General features: G+C 38.7%; 1 protein-coding gene and 1 pseudogene across 2 annotated transcripts in view; one reads left to right on the top strand and one right to left on the bottom strand.

Annotated features, from left to right (window-relative positions):
• CYYR1 (cysteine and tyrosine rich 1) overlaps window positions 1-23,468 on the bottom strand; it is a 374,507-nt gene that overhangs the window by 192,003 nt on the left and 159,036 nt on the right. The window lies entirely within an intron of this gene.
• On the top strand, window positions 6,678-7,894 carry LOC311617499 (elongation factor 1-alpha 1-like; annotated as a pseudogene). Its single transcript has one exon. The product of its transcript is annotated as an elongation factor 1-alpha 1-like (transcript).

Raw genomic sequence — 23,468 nt, 5'->3', positions numbered from 1 at the left:
AAATAAAAAAGGGGGATGTCCTTGAATCAGTCAGGATCCTATCTAATAAAGAGGAAATATGCTAATTGACGCTCAGGTGCCTCGTTAGCACGATAGGTAGAGCATCAGTCTCATAATTGATTTTCATGCTGTTGCAAAGATGGTGGTACCCACAGCCAATAAGGAGGGAATACGCTTATTGACTGCCCTGCCCTCAAAGATGATGGCACCCAGAGCCACAAGATGAAGGAGCCCAGTCCCTTCAGTCCCCCAGCTGCCCAAGGTTGGCCCTAGGCACAGGCAAACCTTGGATGGTGGCTGCCCAGCCAATGCCTGAGGCACAAGCAAGCCTCAGATGTTGGTCAGCTGTCCAGCTTCCCAGCTGCCCAGGGCTGGCCCGAGGTGCAGGCAAGCCTCAGATAGCAGCTGCCCAGCTGCCCAGGGCCTCCCAAGGCTCAGGTAACCAGAGCTGGCTGAGGCTTGTGCTGGCGGCAGTGGCAGCAGCAGAGGTGTGATGGGACATTGCCTTCTGCTGATCACTGACTTGCCTCCTGCCTTTGAGGGCTCTGGACTGTGAGAGGGGGCAGGCTGGGCTGAGGGATCCTTGTGCCAGTGCATGAATTTTCTAAAGGAATAAAAAGATTTTTATAAGTATAAGCCTTTATTTTTTAAACCTGTGTGTCTAGAAGAGAATAACAGTGAAATATTAAGTGGGAGTATGTGGAGAAGAACATTTCTAGAATATAAAGAAATAGATATGCACAGTAGGTATTTGAGCTGCACACAGTGCATGTACTAATATCAGAGCCTATTTGCTCTTCATTTGAATACAGGATTAATAGAAGATACTAAAAACAAAAATTTACCCTCTCTCAAGACAGTAAAAGTGTGAGACAATTTTTCTAAGTCATTTAGCACCATGACCAGATGGTTAAAGGAGATAAATTTTAAGTGTTGATTTTTAAACTTTAGAGGAAACTGCTGCTGGTGTTCAATTCGGTGCACTTCATAGTGCACATTTGCATATGAAAAATGCTTCCATAATATTGTCGTTAATTTACTGGGCAAACAGCATGAATATGTATTGTGGCTTTATGGTGCCAAACAAAACTGGTTGATTTGATGAAATTATAAGTAAATTTGAGGATGGAGGAGAAAGGACTAATAAATCAGTTATATGTCAATTTGCAAAAGAAAGGAAATACTGGCCTTCACCCCAACTCTCTCCAACTTTGCAACTGGTTGAATGTACATTGTGCAGACAAAATGTGATGGTGCTAGTTCTTGGTTATTGATTAGTCCTCCTTTATAGAGTAAGTTACTTGGTTGTTTTAACTAATTGATTTTTTTAAATTGGCAAAAAAAAAAAAAATCCTTGAAAAAACACTAGATGTTAGGTAAACATGGTCTAAATGCACACTCATATAAAATGTAATCGATATTTGGAAAACCACTCTATCAAGGCATCTATTAAAGTAGTGAAATAATGATTAAATTCTCTAATTATTAGAAAAAAATGACTCGCTGGCTAATTGAGCAAAAAATATCTTTCACAATGGATATTTGATTAAATAGAGCTGTTACACAACCATTTAATGGATGGAACATTAAATGAAGGAACAAAGCTTTCTGGTTAATACTATCCTCATGACTTCTAGCCAGGCATGACCTCTGTTATGTACGTGTGAGTTTGTTTGCAGTGGACATTATTGTTGCTTCTCCTCTACTATAAAGAAGCCACCAATCCTGATAGTTGACCAGAGCTTCAGCTTCAGCAGTGGATTGTGATTGGCTTAGCCCACAGTGCAATTCCATCTCCCTGGTCACAGGAATTTGTCCAGAATGCCACATGACATGAGTTGTTCCAATCGGGGTGAAGAAGCCTGTGGCATTTTTTCAAAGTTTGGAAGAAGTTATCTCTCCTTCTGAATGATGTTGCGTCTTAATGTGGGGCCTGGAACTGCTAATGGTAGTTGGCTGTCAGGAGGAAAGCCAGTCTCAGGATAAAGCTAAGGAAACGCCAGGATGAGCAGACCTCAGTGAATTATAGATAAACAGCCTGGAGTCCTAATCAAATCATACCAGAGGCCTAAATAGTCTCTGCACTGCATTGAGCCAATCTTCTCTTACTTGCAAATAAAATCATCCCAAGAAATCCAACAAATCAATAACACCAAGTCCAAGGACCCTTACTGGTCTTTGGTCTACTTTCCTCCACCAACTCTACATACATACAAATGTCCATACCAACTTCTTTTCCAAAGCTGTTTTCAAGTTTGAGATATAGAGAGGATTAAGCGTGAAACAAATTCTTCATATTTCCATATCTTTGCTTTGGAAAACCTTCAAATATTTGTATGTAGCCAACATTATTTATTTTAAAATTTTATTTAAAAATGATTATAGAGTTATAGGAAGTTGCAAAAGTAGTATATCTTTTACCAGTCACAAAAATTAGCCTAAAATGGATTAAAGACTTAAATGTAATACTGGAAACTATAAGACTCCTAGAAAAAAGTACATAGAAAAAAGTTAACTGACATGGGTCTTAGAGATGAGTTTTTGGACATTAGTCCTAAAACATAAACAACAAAACAAAAATCAATGAGTGGGACAACATCAAACTAAAAAGCTTCTGCACAGCGATAATAATAATAATAATAATAATAATAACAACAACAAAAGTCAACACAATGTTAAGATAAATTATGGAATGAGGAAAAAAATAAACCCCTGATCAGCCATATGGGATCATACAACTCAATAACAGAAAAAACAAATAATCCAATTAAAGTGGATGAAGGACCTGAATAGGCATTTTCCCCCCCCAAAGAAGATAAATGAATGGCCAATAGGTACTTGAAAAGCTGCTCAACATCACTAATAATTAGATAAATGCAAACCAAAATCACAATGAACTATCACATCACACCTGATAGAATGACTATCATAAAAAAGATGAGAGACAACCAATGCTGGTGAGGATGTGAAGAAAAAGAAACTTTGCCCACAGTTGGTGAGAAACAGTATGGAGATTTTGAAAAAATTAAAAATGGAGTTACTATATGACCCAGTAATTCCTTTTATGGGAATATATCTGAAAATGAAAACACTGGCTCTCCGACATTTCCTGAGGGGTCCTTGATTGCGAGAGGGTACAGGCCAGGCTATGAGACCCCACTGGTGCATGTCTGGGGCTGGGGAGGGACACAGGAGGCTGGCCAGCTGGGGAGGGATCTTGGGAAGGCTCCAGAACATGTCCAGCCCCTCTCGCTCAGTCCTGATTTGCCAGACCCCAGCAGCAAGCTAACCTATCAGTTGGAGTGTCTTCCCCCTGGCGGTCAGTTCATGTCATAGTGAATGGTCGACCAGTCAACTCTCTGTCCCCTGGTGGTCAGAGCACATCATAGTGAGTGGTTGAGCAGCATATTATGGTTTGATTGGTTGAATAGCCCACCAGACAACTGGGCACTTAGCATATTAGGCTTTTATTATAGAGGATAACCAAATAGCCAAGACATGGAAACAACCTGTGTCCATTGATGAATAGATAAAAAAAATATTACACATATTTTGCCATATGTCAATTATATTTCAATAAAACTGGGGGAAAAAACAACCAAAAAGTCCCAAATGTTTTGAGTAGGAACTAAAGGGATACTCTTATTACATACTTTGATATTTATGTGCTGCTTTTTTTCTTCATATTTCTAGTGCTATTTCTCAACAACCAAATGAAGTAGATCTTTATTTTTTATTTTTGCTGCAAAAAAGCTTTATTGTTTCATTTGGTCTAATGTATGGGAGAGGGCTTCAGGGTGGTTAAAGAATGGCTAATAAATTGAGGGAGAGGTTCAGGCAAAAGCGGGGATGCAGGGGGGCTCCTCAAAGGCCTCTGGGCTCCAAAGGCTCCCAGTCATGCCTTTCAAAGAGAGGCATGGGGGCCGGCAGCCTGCGAGGTAAGTCAGGTGTAGCCCATCTCCTTGATGAGTTTCACCTCCTCACCCCAAAAGTGGTTCTCCAGGAAACCTCAGAGCTGAGGGTCTGTGCAGGTAGAACCAGGGCCTGCAGCTCCAAGAGAACCAGGCTCCCATCCAAGGCCAGGGGGCTTCCAAGGCCCCGAGTTTCTCCCACTCACCTTGGGAGGCGTCAGCACGTCCTGGAAGGGAATGCGGCCACCGCGCTGGTTTTGCAACTTTTAGAGAAGCTCAGTGTCCTCGGCTTCTTCTCCACGGACTCATGGAAGATGTGCCCTCGACAGCCACATCTTCACGGTCTCAATAGAAGCCCCGAGAGAGGTAGGCGTGGAGGTTCTCAGAGGCAGGGGGGACAGCCTCTACCTCAGTGGCATTATTCTTACAAACTTGGGAACTGCTGATGGTTATTTGGCAATAAGGAGTTAAGGTAGAAAAGAAGCAGATGTGTTGGCTGGTCCTGGAGGTGGTTCTGAAGGTGGTGAGTGGATGAGACGCAGGAGGGAGGCCAGAGGCTGGGGGAAGGGCGTCCCTGGGTCTGTTCCGTCCAAACACTGTTGAAGCAAGAGACAGATCCAGGACCGCCGAGGGCACTGCCTGAATGAAGTAGATCTTATTCTTATTTTACATGTGAGAGTACTAAGAAATGGAGAAGTTAAGTCTCTCAAGGTCATACACCATTCATGGAAGAGACAGGTTTTAAACCTGTGTAGTCTGGCTTCAGAGTCCACATTCTGAGCTGTCATACTATCAGATCCCTAAAGAACTGCAACTAGTATGGTAGTATTTTCATCTTGAGAATATCTAAAATATAAAATTATTTTTATAAAGAAGAGCAGTATATGATGTGTGTGTATGCACATGTGTATGCACATGTGTGTACGTATAGACATATCTCTGTTTAACTTTTGTGCATACGCAACCTAACTCTCTAACTTGGTTAAGGATTTACCTTGGTTGGTTCCATAATGGGAAAAAGATCCTAGCAGGCATTAGTGGGCTCTAACCCTTCACAACTTCCTTTCAGGCTTCACTTTGATCTCTTTACAAATTAATGTGTGTACAAATAGTGTGAGACAGCTGTCACGTGCTGGATGCTGCCTCTGAGAAAGGCCACAGATGATAGTCTTAAAACTTTAATGAGCAGAGTCCAAGTTGGCAGCCGTTTGCATATCATCAGGAACTCTCTCTAAAGTGGATGTTTTCTTGTGCCATTTTTTATTTCTTTGAGAGCTTAATTTAAGAACTACTGTGCACCAGTAGTTGAAATTGTTACTTTATTTTCTCACACTTTATTTCTTTCCTATTTTTCTCAAATGTTTTCTGTAAAAACTGAAAGGAATGTTGGGCAAAACACTTATTGAATGTTACAATATTCTAAAAATCAAAGCCACCCTTGCTGGCATAGAATAAACAAAATGTATTTCCCACTATAGAAATATGCTTTTCTCATTTTGCATTAGATACATTGAGATATATTAGCTGCTTCGTCCTTCAAGTTATTTGGAAATCTTATTCTTTTCATACATAATGTAACATATCTTAAGGAATCGAACACTTTCTATTTGGATGGGTAAATCTTTTAAGGAAAACAAGCACACAGAGGATAGTTTTTTGCCATCCCTTACAGATTTCCTGCCTGTTCTGGATGTTGAAAAAAAAAAAAATGTTAGCTTATTTGTTTGCAGCAATTACAATGCTTTGAAGTTGTATTTTCTCTTTTAATTATAATGACTTATTGAGATTTCTGAGTCAGATTTTTTTTCCACCATCCAAACTTTAGTGCTTATTTTCTACTTATTCTTCTGCTAATTCTCCCTTACATTATTTCATGCTAGTATTTGTTCCACTTTTAAAGGCTACCTTTAGTTTAAGGATGTTTACAATATGATGACAAGAGGGTTTTGAAGACTGGTGGAGTCATGCAACTTATTCATTTAGTAAACATGTAGGAAAACATTGGACACATTCAGATGTACACAAAATAGGAGTTATAATAGTTTATGTATTTGGTAAATATGATAATGCTGGAAATACAGAGCAATGGTAGCCCCAGCTGGAGTGACCTTCCATTACAACTACATTGGCTTTAGAGACAGTCAGTGGCATGGCCCCAGAGTACCTCACTTACCCCATGATTGCAAAACCCTGAGCTCTAGTGTTTCATCAGGGTCATTGTAATTTAAGGACATAAAGAATGGAGGTACAGCCATACAAATCACTTCTCTATATAGTAATAGATCTGACTACAGCAAAAAGAGCTGGATTTTAAGTAATTTTTCATTTGTATCAGAGAGGTGAATATTTTATTTTGAACAAAGGTAGAGAGTTAGTGTGTTAAGAGATTGACAGAAACAATATGACTCAATATGATCTATCACTCTGTTTTGATATAAATCATAGATTGCTAATAATAGATTTTTATCATTTCTTGGGGTAAATTTATCCTCTTTGCAGTGTTTTCATCAGGGCTTTCAGCAGACATGCCCTTCTTCACTTGATTTCCCAGTATACTCCTGGTTCAGTGACTTTATCATATATTACAGATTATTTAAATTAGTAAGAATTACCAAGGAGTGAGCAAGCTTGATATTTTCTCTAGTGCTTGAAATAATGCACAAAATTCCTCCTCTGTTTTAAATGGAAGATGTGGCTTCTTCGAAATGGGTTTGCTATCAGAACATATAATAGGTGTTGTGAAAACCACCACTAAATCAACCCAGAATGGGAAAGGAAAAGAATCATATCGACATCATCATCATTGGACATGTAGATTCTGGCATCCACCACTACTGGCCATCTGATCTACAAATGTGATTTAATGGACAAAAAACCATCGAGAAATTTGAGAAGGAGGCTGCTGAGATGGGGAAGGGCTCCTTCAAGTATGCCTGGGTCTTGGATAAACTGAAAGCTGACCGTGAGCGTGGTATCACCATTGATATCTCCCTGTGGAAATTCCAGACCAGCAAGTATTATGTGACCATCATTGATGCCCAGGACACACAGACTTCATAAAAAACATGATTAAAGGCACATCACAGGCTGACGGTGCTGTCTTGATTGTTGCTGCTGGTGTTGGTGAATCTGAAGCAGACATCTCCAAGAATGGACAGCCCCGTGAGCATGCCCTCCTGGCCTACACACTGGGTGTGAAATTGCTGATTGTTGGTGTTAGCAAAATGGATTCCCCTGAGCTGCCTTACAGCCAGAATAGATATAAGGAAATGGTTAAAGGAGTCAGCACCTACATTAAGAATATTGGCCTCAACCCTGACACAGTAGCATTTGTTCCAATTTCTGGTTGGAATGGTGACAGCATGCTGGAGCCAACTGCTAATATGCCTTGGTTCAAGGGATGAAAAGTCACCCATTAAGATGGCGATGCCAGTGGAACCATGCCGCTTGGAGCTTTGAATTGCATCCTGCCACCAACTGGTCTAACTGACAAGCCCCTGCATCTGCCCCTCCAGGATGTCTACAAAATTGGTAATATTGGTACTGTCCCTTGGAGCCAAGAGGAGGCTAGTGTTCTCAAGCCCACTCTGGTGGTCACCTTTGCTCCAGTCAACGTTACAACTGAAATGAAGTCTGTTGAAATGCACCATGAAGCTTTGAGTGAAGTTCTTCCTGGGGACAATGTGGGCTTCAATGTGAAGAAGGTGTCTATTGAAGATGTTCACTGTGGCAATGTGCCTGGTAACAGCAAAAATGACCCACCAGTGGAAGCAGCTGGCTTCACAGCTCAGGTGATTATCCTGAGCCACTCAGGCCAGATCAGTGCTGGGAGCTGTGTTGGGAGCTTCTCTGACTACCTTCCTCTGGGCTGTTTCGTTGTTTGTGACCTGAGACAGACAGTTGCTGTGGGTATCATCAAAGCAGTGGACAAGAAGGCAGCTGGAGCTTGCAAAGTCATTAAGTCTGCCCAGAAGGCTAGATGAATATTATCCCCTATACCTGCCACCCCAGTCTTAGTGGTGGAAGAACATCTCAGGATTGTGTGTAAAGAGCTCTAAGAAGAATTTGGACTCTGCCAATGGGCTTGCCTGGTGTACTGTGCACAAACAACTGCACCAAAGGCCAGTAGGCTTCATGCTGCTGTGTCAAGTGCCACACCTCAGAGGCCTCACAAGTAGGTACAAACCTAGCATGCAAGCAAAAAAATTCACACTCAGAAAACACTGCCCTCATATATGGTATTTTTCACATTGTGTCCTGGGCGGGAAACTCCAATATAGAATGCTGCTGTTGTCCCAAACCTGGAGTCACCCTTGCAACAAAAATTTGAGTGCCTTCTGAGTTCCAGGAAGAAGTTGTAAACAGCGCATGCAAGGCTCCCTCCCACTCTCAGAAAATTTATGAGACAGACATTAATGAAAAAGTTCAGAAAGAAACAAGATAATCACAGATTATGATCATTGCTATGAAGAAAATCAATAAGGTGATGCCTAAGAGAATAACTGGTGCAGAGGCCTGCTTTAGAGAAAGTAATGAGAAGAGTCGATAAAAAGTGACAGTTGAATCAAAGACCTAAAAATAAATGAAAACCAGGGGGAGAAGAATTCAGTGGAAGAACAAAACTCCTGAAGGAGCAAGGGGCTTTTAATATTGGGTCGGCAAGTAAGTAATTGCGGATTTTTAAAAGAAAATCAAAGACAATTTTTTCATGGAACTAAATAACTTTATTCTGTAATGTATTGCCCATTTTGATCAATGACCTTTTGCCATCTTTCAGGCAGCATCATAATCCCACGTTCAAAAAACTTCTGGTTTTTATTAGCAAAAAACTGAATCAGGTACGATTTGACATCATCATCATTATTGAAATTTTTACCATTCAAGGAGTTTTGTAAAGATCGAAACAAAAAGTAATCAGATGGTGCAAGGTCAGGACTATATGGTGGATGTGGCAAAACATCCCAACCAAGCTCCATTAATTTTTGCCGAGTGACCAAAGATGTGTGTGGCCTTGCATTGTCATGATGGAATACAACACCTTTTCGATTTGTCAATTCGGGCCGCTTTTCTTCAACTGCATTGTTTAATTTCGTTAGTTGTTCAATGTAGACATCAGAATTGATCGTTCGGTTGGGTGGTAAGAGTTCAAAGTAGACAATTCCTTTGTAATCCCACCAAACTGATAACAAAATCTTCTTTTGATGAATATCAGCTTTTGATGTTGTTTGAGTTGGTTCACCTGGCCTGCTCCACGATCTTTTCCGCTTGATATTGTTGTAAACAACCCATTTTTCATCGCCAGTTATCAGTCGTTTTAAAAATGGATCATTTTCATTACGTTTCTTTAGCAAATCGCAGCTGCTAATGCGTTGCGTTAACTGTGATTCTTTCAGTTCGTGAGGAACCCATGTATCGAGTTTTTGAACATAGCCAAGTTGTTTTAAGTGATTTTCAATGCATGTATGTGATACATGAAGCTTCTCTGCAATCTCACGTGTTGTACTGTGACAGTCTGAATTGATTATTGCTTTGATTAGGGCGTCATCAACTTCAACTGGACGACCAGAGCGTTTTTCATCTTTGAGTGAAAAATCACCAGAACGAAATTTGGCAAACCAATTTTGACACTGCCGTTCTTTTAAGGCTTCGTCACCATAAACAGCACATAACTTTTTATGAGCTTGAGATGCGTTTTCCCTTTGCGGAAATAAGAAAGCAAAATATGATGAAAATGTTCCTTTTGATTTTCCATTTTTCAACGAACGCCAAACGAAAACTACAAAACAGATCAAAAAACTTTTTTTACTGATTAACAGCTGAATAGCCAACTATCAAATAACAAAATGTGTTTTACATTTGTACTACGTCTGCAAACCTAAAAATTCAACTGAAGCCATGTATGTGTGAAACCCGCAATTACTTAGCTGCCGACCCAATATTTTCCAGTAGATATTATAGAGCATTTTTTTTTTTAAAGATTTTTGTTTTTTATTGAGTTCAAAGAGGAAGGGAGAGGGAGAGAGAGATAGAAACATCAACGATGAAAGATGATCATTAATTGGCTGCCTCCTGCACACCCCACACTGGGGATAGAGCCCACAACCCTGGCTTGTGCCCTGACTGGGAATCAAACCATGACCTTTAGGTTCATAGGTCAATGCTCAACCATTGAGCCATACTGGCAGGGCAGTGAGCATTTCTTAAATGCCAAGTTCAGTGCCAAATTAAGTCATATCCTTGATGTAACAAGGTGTTTTGGAGAAGTAGGGGAGACAATTATAAATGCTATTACTTATGCTGCAAGTGAACCATTGGTGACGTAAGGGTGGTACTTAGATTGAGATATTTAAAAAATATATAACTTTTATTTGGGTTGAGGGAAAATGGGAGAGAGAGAAAAAGCAACTGTCTAAGAAGGAGTTAAAAATATTGGCATACTCCAAGTTGATGTTTGTTTGAACCACTCAGCAAGTAGTCAAGTTGAGTGATTGTTTTCAGTGTCTATATCAGGAACATGAAGATGCCACATAATGACCAGTTGTCCATTCAAATTATTATTTTTTTTTTTCCTCATTCAAATTATTTAGGGTATCCTGACATCAAGTACTAATCAGAACTTGCCCTAGATTCACCATTTCTGGGAGACATTTGCTCAGATACATCTTGGTGAGACTTCTAGTCCAGAAAAACCTAAGTGAAATGATTGACAGTAAGACATAGTAGCTTTTGTTTAGTAATTTGCCAGGGTTCTTTTCCCAGCTTTACAAAGGGTTCACCATTCTGGAGAAAGGGGCTTCACATAGATGATTAAAGAGTCCAGAGATGAAAGATAATTTTGAAAGGCTTTGGGGGTCAGAGGATCTTCAGCTGAAGGAACTGAAGACTTTTTCCTTGACTCGGGACCCTGTGCTTTTATTAAACACAATTTGTTCCAAGGCAAGGTGGAAATATACACTTCAAAGTATCAAAGGGTAGACTACAGAATCATTATCAGTTTAGGGAATAGCCTACTGCTGTTCAGGTATTTGGCTAACAGGAGGCAATAAAATGTCCTGAGCTGTCTGATTGTTAACAATCCTATTCAGGTTTGAGGGAAGTGCTGTTTAACCATTTCCAACAGGTAAACTACGTATGTGGCTCATCCTTGTTGAGCAGTCCACGTCCCATCAACCTTTTGATGGAACTCTTATAATTATTACATTCTGGAATTGGTTCTTGGCAGTAATTGTCATGGGAAATATCTGGTCCATTGAGAACCCTTTATCTTGGCCATGCTCTGAGACCATGGGGTGGCACTGATGTCAATTACATTTAATCTTAGCTTCCTGTAGCTCATGTCATTTAAGACAGCTTGACTTTTGAGAATCCAATGAAATTGGTCAGAACTGCTTCCCAATGGCTGTGGCAGACCTCGACACTGAGAGTCATATAAGGCCCCAAGGGAGAAGTGTGGCTCAGATTAGATTTTTCTAATCTCTCTCTCTCCCTCTTTTTTTTTTTGTCTCAAAGATTCTGATTTTCTTGAAGAAATTTAGAAAATGGCTCATTCAGTCAGCTTAAGAAATATTCTGATCCGTTTTCTCATCTAGTTGCTACCATTGAGGAGTATTGAGCACACACACATTTGTGAGCGTCACCCACCTTCCCAAAGACTTGGGTACAGGATGATTTGACAACTTTGCAGCTGTTGAGATCACTATTTGACTTTCTGTTTCTATGGGGTCCCTTGGGCATGTCCAACTGATCCAAAGCTTCAGCCCATTTCTTATCTTTCTTTTCTTCTCCCCTTTTTATTTCTCCCACTAACTCCAACAGAAAGCTACAAAAATGCTTGCAGATATTTGCTCCCTCGATGAGGACTTGGCACTACTAGAATGGGTGGCTGTCTGTATGGGGAAATTCAAAAGGCTTAGAAAACAAGGTCTGCAGTCCTCACGGTTACAGCCATTCTTTTGTTTGACTCATGACCTCTGGAAGGGCCTTGTTATTCTGGATCTGCTGCCTGAAAGAAGAAAACCCCCATAAACTTTTATTTTTTTTTTCCATGCCCATCAGACATTAAATTATTTATTTAAAGGGCAAGGTAGGTCTCCAGATTGATTGGAGATTGGGAACATACAAGAGGGAGAACAGAAAATGTCACATGGGCCCGGCTGGCATGGCTTAGTGGTTGAGTGTTGACCTATGAACCAGGAGGTTATGTTTGCATTCCTGGTCAGGACACATGTCTGGGTTGGGGGCTTGATCCAAAGCATGGGGCAGGCAGGGGGCAGCCAATCAATGATCCTCTCTCATCATTGATGTTTCCATCTGCCTCTCCCTTTCCCTTCCTCTCTCTGAAATCAATAAAAAATATTTGATTTTTAAAATATGGGTCAAGCCACTACATAGGTCAGTCCTGATAGCTGGGATAAGAGGGTGTTCAGTAAAGGACACAGGGCCCTTTCAGGCATAGAGTGGAAGGAGAAACTGCAAAGGATAGGCTTGTTCACTCTGCTATGTGGCACAGTCCAGGAGACACATTTATTGGATTGGCAATTTTGCTTAAGGCTAACTCCTTTACCTCAGAAATCATTCTGATCCAGTGACCCTGTCTGACATGAGAGAGATTTTGGAGACAAATTTCCCTGGGATCTTGCCAAGATGAAGCATCTTGGAGAACCTTATAGTGCAGCTAGAAGCAAGAATCTGTACTAAATAGAGAGTTTGCTGCCTTGCTTTTCATTTGCCCTTAAGAATTTTCACAATCAATATACTCTATAGGACCCTCCGCGAAGAACTCAGTAGCTCACCTTACCTCTCTTTGTTATCGATTTATTTAAACTTCTAGTTTTAGCAGAGGGAATTTAGTCATTTCAAATATAGTCATTTCAAATGCTGTAGTCTTTCCAAATACAGCAAAAACAGTTGAAAATGCTAGGGGTCTCAATGGAAGGAATAGAAATTATTTGGTATTTTGCTTATCTTCAGAACATTTATCAATCCTCTTTCATTAAACAAAACAAACAAACAAACAAACATGAATCATTGAGGTTAAGGTGCAATAATTTATGTATAAGTTTCTGATACTGCTGTTAGGATTTTTAAAGTATGGTAATTCTATCTTTATTTTTCCATTAGGTTATACATTTTTGGAAAACTGTTACTGATTCTTATATACTTAAAGATAATCTTATATATAAAAATATAAAACATACTGAACAGGGTTAAAACAAAGTAAAAAGTGCCTCGAATAATCTCCCACTATTCAGATAACACTTGGATAACCACTCAGAACGATCTGCTATTAATATATTGTTTTACTTCTTTCTAGTGATTTTTCTATTCAGATATATTAGTGCACATATAAATATACATATTACCCTATTTGTATATGTTCTGATAATACGGTCTTTAGTAGGAGAGGGTGGAAGCAGAGACTGGGGAGGAGATTATGCAATCATCCAGGTGCAAGATGATTGTGGTTTGGACTCTGAGTCTTTGTTGAGGAAGTAAAGAGTAATGTTCAATTTCAGATATATTCTGAAGCTGGAGTTGACAGAATTTGCTGATGGAGGAAAGAGGGGAGGAGTTATGGACAGTTCTACTGGGTTTGGGCTGAGAAACTGTAAGAACTGAGTTTGCACCCTAGCTGGTTTGGCTCAGTGGATAGAGTATCAACCTGTAGACTGGAGGGTTCGATTCAATTCTGATTAAGGTCACATGCCCTGGTTGCAGCTCGATCCCTCGTAGGAGGCATGCAGGAGGCAGCCTATCGATGATTTTCCCCTTCTTCTCTGAAATCAATAAAAATATAATTTTTAAAAAAAGAATTAAGTGTGCTATTTATTGAGTTGAAGAAGTGAATGAGAAGTTTCTATATACAGTGACCAGAGCCAATAACTGAATGCTGGAATGCATTCCCCTTGTAGACTTAAAGGTACGAGCAGTGCTTTGGCTGGGATTAAGTGCTGTGTGCTAAGTTTTGCCAGGCACCAAACCCAGTGAACTGTCTGTTTCTGTAAGCTGTTTCAGTGAGCTTGGAATTCCATAAAACTAGAAGACAATGCACCAGTTTACTCAATTGTCTTCTTTTTAATGAGATTTTGTGTGCAAGGGATCTTCATGCTTTGAGAGGGACATAAGCATACAACTTTGGTTTGGTTGAAGAAGTCTGTTATTTTTCACTGTCCCTTACCATTACTATGTTTAGATTCTGATCATGGAACAGAATTTACCATGGTTATTGTCCACTTGTTAAAATGAAAAGAGATTCCACCTCATCAGAGAAGTCTTTCCAGACACTAAAATAGCTACTCTCTCCTATTATTCTCTAGCTCACATCCTTACTAGATTCTTTCACACAGCTAACACCATTCATAGTTATTTAATTATTTGACTATGTATTATCTATCTATCTATCTATCTATCTATCTATCTATCTATCTATCATCTATCTATCTCTATCTATCATCATCATTTATACTAATGAAAGGGTAATATGCTAATTAGTTTGGAAGACCTTCCGGATGTCCTTCCAGACAATGCCACAGTGGCAGGGCCAAGGCAGAGGCAGTTAGGGGTGATCAGGCCAGGAGTGGAGGGCAGTTGGGGGCAATCATCCTGGCAAGGGGGGAAGTTCGAGGTGAGAAGTCAAGCAGAGAAGGGGCAGTTGGGGGTGATCAGGCCGGCAGGCTGGCAGGTGAGCGGTCAGGAGCCAGCAGTCCTGGATTGTGAGAGGGATGTCCTGTGGGATCAGGCCTAAACAGGCAGTAGGACATCCCCTGAGGGGTCCCAGATTAGAGAGAGCGCAGGCTAGGCTGAGGGACAACCCCCTCCCCTCTGGTGCATGAATTTCGTGCACCTGGCCAATAGTCTACTTATTTTATTTGCATTTGGGTTTGACTGAAATTTAAGCAACCCTTTCACCACTTTGCTACAGTGTTGACCATATGCTCCTAGCTTGTACCTACAACCAAGCGGTTCCTCCTAACCCAGGTAGGTTACTTTCCCGCATCCTCCCCAATCTTGTGAGACCATTTAGAATCCAGCATGTCTTCAGGGAAATGCCTCCACAACAGGACAGTTACTGGTTACTGTAAATGGCTCAGCCCTCAGCCTCCGCCGTTCTCCATTATGTCCTCGTTTCTGGCTTGCTACAGCTTATCCTATTGTTTGCGTTTCATTTTAAAGGCCATCTTCTCAAACATACACAAAATTGTCAGGGGACTAAAATTTTCATTTGCAAAATGATCAGGGAGTACTTTGTGCTATAATCCAAAATGCCTCTAACAGTTCACTCTGAGGAAAGTCTGGCTCTTGATGCAGACATGGTATATGCAGCAGACATCTGCCCAATTACAATATTGGCAATAGAAAAACCTTTTTAAGTCCACACCTCATAATATGCTATTGCAGGGAAATGCTTCCTTGCAGTTTCCTTAGAATCTTGTCTTTTGCTCGACAACAAAAGGCAATTCTCCATTTCTATGCAGCAATTTAGAAAATTGAAATTCCCTTTTTAAGTTTGAGAGGACAAAAGAATAGTTAAGGGTATTTGGTTTGAGATAATCACAATGCAGGTGAAAGCCGAAGTTGTTCCTTATAATGCAATAACCACTGCATTTTAAATGAGAAGCACAGATAAGTCTTATTCTGTGCAGAGATCAACAGTTGTATGAAGATCAAATTTTTGTAAGTGAAATTACATTTACGTTTTAAATCTGTAATACACACAGGTTACTTATACGATATTTTTTGTTAGCAAAATGTCTATTTTATATAAATAATTGTTCAATACTATTTATAAATATGAATTCAGCTTTTTAACTATAATAGTGAATTCATCTAAAAAAGAAACATACATAATATACATAAAATTACACAAATTAATAACATAATTTCAGAAAGAATAGAAACAATGCCTGCTTATAAAAGACTCTGGTATTTCTAAAATTGCAAATATTTGAAAAATATCAATAATATTTACATCAAACTTGTTTCTTAGGAAATTTTAACTGAAGAATTTTGTCCTTTATCACATGCCATCATATTCCATAACTGTTACTGCTGAAATAATTTTGAACCCATGTCTTAGTCAATGAGTTAGAAGTTTAACTCATTCTCCCCTTCTTTAAAATTGACATAAATCAGCCAAAACCGGTTTGGCTCAGTGGTAGAGCATCAGTCTGCGGAATGAAAGGTCCCACGGTTCGATTCCGGTCAGGGGCATGTACGTTGGTTGCGGGCACATCCCCGGAGGGGGGTGTGCAAGAGGCAGCTGGTTGATGTTTTTCTCTCATCAACATTTCTAGCTCTCTATTTCTTTCCCTTCCTCTCTGTAAAAAATCAATTAAAAATATATATTTAAAAAAATTGACATAAATCAATCCTCCCTTATGAAATAAGATTAAAAACTTTCAACATCATCTCTTTGTTTACTAAACCAATAGGAACCTCAGTAGGGTTCCTATTGGTTTAGTAAACAAAGAGATGATGAATAAATATAACCTAATTACCATGATAAATCTCTCTTTCTTTATTGTATGGAGTCTGATTATGAAGGTCAAATTAGATTGAAAAAATAAAAACACCTCTTACATCTGGAAAACACAAAACAAACATACAGTTTTATTGTTCTTATCTGGTTAGAGATTACACATTTATATCTATTATAATGGGAAATTGCATTCATTCAAATCTATACATATTGTAGTGTGTTGAATGGTGGCCATCCAAATGATATGTCCATGCTTTACTACCAAGAACCTGTGAATGTGAATTTATTTGGAAAAAGTGGCCTTTGCAGGTGTAATTAAGTTTAAGCTCTCTAAATGAGATGATCTTGGATTATCTGGATGACCCCTAAATCTAATAGCAAGTGTCCTTGTAACAAAAGACACATGGAAGAAAGCGTGTGACTACAGAGATAGGGATTGGAATGATGCAGCCACAAGTCAGGCCACTGGAGCTTCCAGAAACTGGAAGAAAAAAGGGGGATTCCTCCAAGAGCTTTTTGAGGGAGTGAAGTTCTGTTGACATCTTGATTTCAGACTTCTGGTCTCCAAATTGTGAGATAATAAATTTTTCTCTGTTACTTTAAGTCGCCACATTTGTGGTAGTTTATTATGGTTGTCCCAGGAAAGTAATACACACATCATAAAAGCAGAGACCAGTAAGCTACAGAAAACAAATGACCCATTTTATTGGTTCTTCATGAAGAAGACAAGACATTGGAAGTGTTCATTTCTTCTGCTCTCCATGGAAAGGAAAACTCTGATAAGTCTTTCACTTACTTCTGCTTCCAAGATGTAAAACATTTAGCTGTTAATTTTTATTGAAGTAATAGTACACATCCGAAAAAGTACACAAATATCAAGTGATGAATTTTTACATATTTATGTAGAATACATACTTGAGTAAATCTAACAACCACCAACATGAAGCTATAGAATATTTTCGGCGTGCTAGAAGGATCCCCTTTGTATCTATTCTATCTACTCTCTCATCCACAATTCCCCCACAAAAAACAAATCTTCTGACTTTTTTCCCCAAGAGAGATTAGTTTTATTAGTTATTAAACTTTATAAAAATGGGATCACACATGCTCTACTCTTTTGAGTCATTTTACTCTTGATTATGTCTTTTAAAAAATTCATGTTAGTTATATTAAGCAGTAATTTTTTTTTTTTAACTGCCAGACCAGTGAATATTCCCCAAAATACTTACTTATTCTGTTAATGAACATTTGGGATGTTAGTGTTTGGTGATTATAAAAAAGGTGCTATGAGTTCTTGTCTTATTTTCTAGTGAACACATGCATTCATTTCTCTTGGGAATATATGTGGAATTCTTTGGTCATAGTAGGCATACATATTTAATTTTATAGGTACTACCAAGTACTATTCCAAAGGTATAGTATAATTTCATATTCCCACCAATAATATAGGAGAGTTCCACTTGCTCCGCATCCTTAGAATTCTTAGTCTTTTATATTTTAGCCATTCAGATAGGTATTTGGTGGAATCCTATTTTGGGTTTTGATTTTCACTTCACTTGATGTATTAAGTAACAACGTTAAGCATCTTTTCATATGCTTATTGGCTATTTTGATAGCCTCTCATAAAATGCATGTACTTATTGAAATTCCTTAATTTTTTACTCATGCAAATCAGGGGCAGAAATTGTCACGCCTTCATGTATGAAATTTAATTTTTTTATGCACTGATTTATTTCCAGAGAACTTTAAATCTTCCTGCATTTTGTGTTCACCTTTATATATATTGTGGATTTGACTATGGTTCTTCAGTTTTTCTATCATTTTTAAAAATATATGTTATTGATTTTTTTACAGAGAGGAATAGAGAGTTAGAAATATCGATGAGAGAGAAACATCAATGAGCTGCCTCCTGCACACCTCCTACTGGGGATGTGTTTGCAACCAAGGTATATGCCCTTGCCTGGAATCAAACCTGGAACCCTTGAGTCCACAGGTCGATGCTCTATCCACTGTGCCAAACCAGTTAGGGCCAGTTTTCCTATCTTAATTGTAGTTTTTAAAATGTTTTTTGAATAAAAAACTATTTTTATGATGTTTGCTTTCATAATGCACAGTTCTTTGGATGGATATATAAAAGAGTTATTACTATAGAACAATTATTAATTAATATTAATATAATTTTATAATATTGTTAATATTATATCCATATTATTATTTTTTACTAAATTTTATTGGGGTGACATTGGTCAACATGAACATATAGGTTTCATGTGTGGATTTCTAAGTTACAAAATATGGATATAGCACCATGTGCCCACCACCCAAAGTCAAATCTTCTCTGTCATCTCATATTAGGGTCTCTTTCTCCCCACAACCCTTCCTGATGGCAAATACCACATTGCTGTTTGTGTTCATAAGTTTCAGTCCATCCATGTTGTTGTAATGAATATGAGAATAAATGAGTTCTATGAAGTTGGCCACCAAAGATTAGTGCTCGACCTCCCCGCCCCCAACTACTCAGATTTCCATTTTTCATTCAGCTGGATTTTGTGATCTCCATACAAAGTGTTCCATATTTTTCTTTTTAAAAAATTATTTCTGATCACTTTTATTAACACATGGTGTTAACAGAAAACCAAGCCATTGTAAGTTATTAAGAAAAGTAACTGTTTCTTGGTTGTTTAGAATATCATAGTGTGTATTTATGCCTTGGGCCAATAGAGCCATGGACTATTTAAAATTCACGTGTTCAGGACATTTGGTATCATATATTATGTGAAAACAAATCCCTTGGGGAATAAATAATTTGCTTTTAATATTAAAACACTTTATCATCCTAATTCAAAAAGTTGCTACTAAAAAGCTAAAGCTGAGATTTGCTTAGCTTCTGGATTTTTTGTTTTTTCTGTGTTGTTTTATTGGGAGAAAAAGGAATTGCCTAATGTTGGTGTAAGCATATGGCCTTCACTTGGGAGCGGTCATAAGATTTTAATAGAAAGTGTAGAACATTAAAAATGGGATTTTAGGTATTACTTTCTTGGGCTTGGTTAGAGGACAAAACAATTAAACAGTAGTTTTATGAGCACTCCTGAAGTGTAATATTTCTTTTTATTTGCTGTTCATTTATATTTAGTGCAAGTTGTAAAACTGCACATGGCTATCAAGTAAGTTTAGAAGTGATAATGGGAAATAGCTTTTAATGAAGATTTTTTTTAAAGATTCACTTTGAAGTGTATTAAAGACATATTCAGCCAAGTAAAGCAGCATCTATACATCACAGATTTAATTCATACATGTGCTTGAAGCAATAACCCAAAGATCAATACCTGAAAGGAGCCAGATGAATGAAAACCCATGGTAGGGGAGGCTTGCTTTGTACAAGACCAGAGAAGGCATATTTAAAGCTTGGTGACAAATTAAAACGGTCTGCTTTACATTTTGCCTACTATAGTAAGGTTACATCTATTTCCAGAATTTTAATCAGAGCCAGTGAAGAAGAAAAACAGGCTTTCAGAAAAAGGAACTTTCAGCAAAATATTGTATTCTTGGTGGGTTATTATCTCTCTTTTACAAGGACCTCATCTTTGAGTTTTGTTTTGTAAACTACATACCTAGCCTATGAAGTTATGATAAATAATAACACATGATACTAAAATACCTTTAGTTTTTGCCTTTAAAAATGTTGCAATATAAAAAAAGAATAACTGTTTTTTGATACATTTGGCATTTAAAAATATATAGTGGAAATCACTCTCGGCATTTAAAAGTAGCGTATTTAAAAAAATATATATTTTATTGATTTTTTTACAGAGAGGGAGAGAGAGAGTTAGAAACATCTGTGAGAGTCATTGATCAGCTGCCTCTTGCAGGTCCCCTACTGGAGATGTGCCCACAACCAAGGTACATGCCCTTGACCGGAATCGAACCTGGGACCCTTCAGTCTGCAGGCTGACACTCTATCCCCTGAGCCAAACTGGTTTCGGCTAGGGAGATGTATTTTATTGAGGCATCTCCTCAACCACACCAGCTGGGATCCTATCGCTTTTCCTCTCTTAAAGGACAAGTTCGCTCCAATGCAGCATCGCCATTGGTGGTCTGCAGCCCACTGGTGGTCCGTGAGGTCCAAAAAGCTGGCGACTGCTGCTCCAATGAACGCTCTGGGAGGCCATGCTAACAAAGTAGCATATTGACTTGGTGGATATTTGCACATGAAACATGGATAAAGGATGATCTGCAGTGTAGTCGCTGTTCCCATTGGCAGTGTGGATTAAGGCAGTTGGTCTGGCTGCTAGGTGAGTGTCCCCTGCTTTTGTCATAGCTCCATTTACAGAAGCTTTGCCAAGAGATGTGAGAGACATCAAGGTCTATGAGAGGACATTTGCAAAACAAAGCAGGATCTTTCTCCTGTCAAGGATAAATAGCAGGGGCAAACTATGGGGATTGGGCCTGCTGAGTTTAATAACACCCATTGAGTAACAAACAGCAAACAGCACAGACCTCAGAATCAAGAAGTGGTTATGACTCTGAGAAACCAGAGAGTTCCAGCTTGGTTAAAATAACCCAACTTCAATCAATTGCTCGAAGGTCTATTACTGCAATTTGATAATTGTATTTTAGAGCTACACTCACCATCACTTTCTTGGGACTCTTTCCCCCCCCCCCCTCTATTTAATAAATTAAACTAAATTCCTGAAGCCCCAGGGGGCTTTGTACTTATAAATAATGTTATGGTTTTATTGATCAAACATGGTTAGAAGGGCCATAGTTTTCAGTACAGTAAACCTACTGTCAATAACCTCCTGGTCATAAAGTTAATGTCTTTCATCAATGTCACAGCCTCGATTTGAATGTATTCCATTGGAGACCATTATTCAAAGGGGTACCTACTGATCACATAACTGGAAGAGTAATAAAGATGAATGGTATGCACTATTCATTTTCACACTCCAGCGAAGGCACGGGTGGGTACAATTTAAATGCAGTCAGAAGATAAAGGTCATGTAATATAACATGTTTTATACAATGATAAATGACTGTATACTTTGAACAAACTAATTTCAATATATATTTTATTTTCTAACAATTCTAAACAAAAGTATTTTCTTTTAATTTCAATCCTTGAATTTCTAATTTCTTATATACAAAGTGAAATAATAATACTGACCTCATTTATACTCAGTGCTGAAGTGCTTATGTATTGAATTTAGATTAGAAGGAGATTATATTAGTACTTTCAAGGAAAGTACAGAAGCATTTTTTAAATATAAAGTAAACAATATATATATATATATTAGTTATTTGTGTGTTTTTTTTTTATTAAAAATATATTTCTATTGACTTCAGAGAGGAAGAGAGAGAGAGAGAGCATCTCCCACACTAGGAATTGAATCCACAACCAAGGTATGTGCCCTAACTGGGAATTGAACCATGATCTCTTCTGGTTCATAGATTGATGCTCAATCACTGAGCCAGTCTGGCCAGGCTCTTTGTGCTTTTTTCAATCATTGCCTTTCCTTGACTGTGAATTGAGTAGCAGCAAACATCCCTTACTCCTGACGTTGACACCAATTCTGACTAAGCTGCAGGGTAAATTAGGAGATTTAGTTCCACCAAAAAGTAGAATGTGATGTAATTATTACAGACACTGTCCTGGTAATCTCTCTTCCTGGACAACCAGTGCATCCTTCTGTTGAGCCAGCCCAGGTCGCGGAGTTAGGTTTGTGTCTCTGTGTCTCTAGCATTGCAGTTTCCTGTAGCGCCTGGAACTCAACCCTGAATTCCAGGAATGAGGCCAAGGTACAGATGACTCTCTCGTGATTCTCTATCATCCTTCCTGTACTGCCAGTTACTGGATTGTCATTCCCTTCTGGGCATCATTGGGGAACAGTCTTGTCATTTACGTTCCTATTGGTCTATCCCATCCTTTCCATTGACCCTCCTTAGCCTGTGGGAATAAGGGGACTTCTCTACATAACCCTAAAAAAATATAGCAATTTATTGGCTGCTCTTACAACCAAGTTGTGTATCTAAGGGGCTCACATGTGGACTTCTCTTCCCCTCTCTATGTGACACTGAAGTCCTAGTGTTTTGTGGTGGAGCCTGTCTGAGACATCACAATATTTGTATAAGCATTTGTGGGTTTTTTTTTTTTTTTTTTTTTTTTTTTTTTTTTTAATATTTTATTGACTTTTTAGAGAAAGGAAGGGAGAGGGATAGAGAGCCAGAAACATCAATGAGAGAGAAACATTGACCAGCTGCCTCTTGCACACCCCCTACTGGGGATGTGCCCGTAACTAGGGTACATGCCCTTGACTGGAATTGAACCTGGGGCCCTTCAGTCCACAGGCCGATGCTCTAGCCACTGAGCCAAACTGGTTAGGGCAGCACTTGGGTTTTTTAAAGTTCTTGAGTATCATGATTTGAATCCCGGAAGTACCAGTCAAGTGACACCCCGGAACATCATACAGCCTCATTTCCACAGCACCGTGTTAGAGAAATGAACAGCATGACAAGGAATTTTTCTCCATTGCTTATATCAACATGGTGTCTAACCATGAGATATGCTTACATAGAATTAATTTCTGATTAAAAATGATATGTATGAGTTCTGGTTTTATTTGCCTTCTTGGCAATAAATGTGTCCAAAGAGGAATTAAATGACCAATTATACTGCAGTATCACCATTGTCCATATTTTGCACAATGGTATCATCACAGTAAGATACACATTTCTTGTTTCAATTTTGTTCCTTTTCAAACAATTTTATATCTCATAATACAATGGTCGTTAAAAACTTTGAAGCATGAATTGAAAGCTTTACAGATTATTATTATGCCTTTAACTGAGAGGGGGGAAAAGTGGAAAGTATTAAAAAAAAAAAAAAAGGTAGTTCTTGTTAAGTTAAAATTAGGGGTGTGGGCTTAGCATTAGAGCACTTCTCCTGGATAATTTAAATAATCTATAGTCATAAAACTGAGCTCAAAGGTGAGCCCTTCTCTGGTTCACAGAGGAGGAGGAGTGATTAGGGTGATTAACTAAAGGCATTTTCTTCAGAATGCCTCGGCTCTGGCATAGATTTT

This window comes from Pipistrellus hanaki (assembly GCF_964339955.1).
Source record: "Pipistrellus hanaki genome assembly, chromosome: 2".
NCBI classification, from domain to species: domain Eukaryota; kingdom Metazoa; phylum Chordata; class Mammalia; order Chiroptera; family Vespertilionidae; genus Pipistrellus; species Pipistrellus hanaki.
Note: the sequence above shows the minus strand (reverse complement) of the source record. Positions and strands in the feature narration are given on the sequence as shown.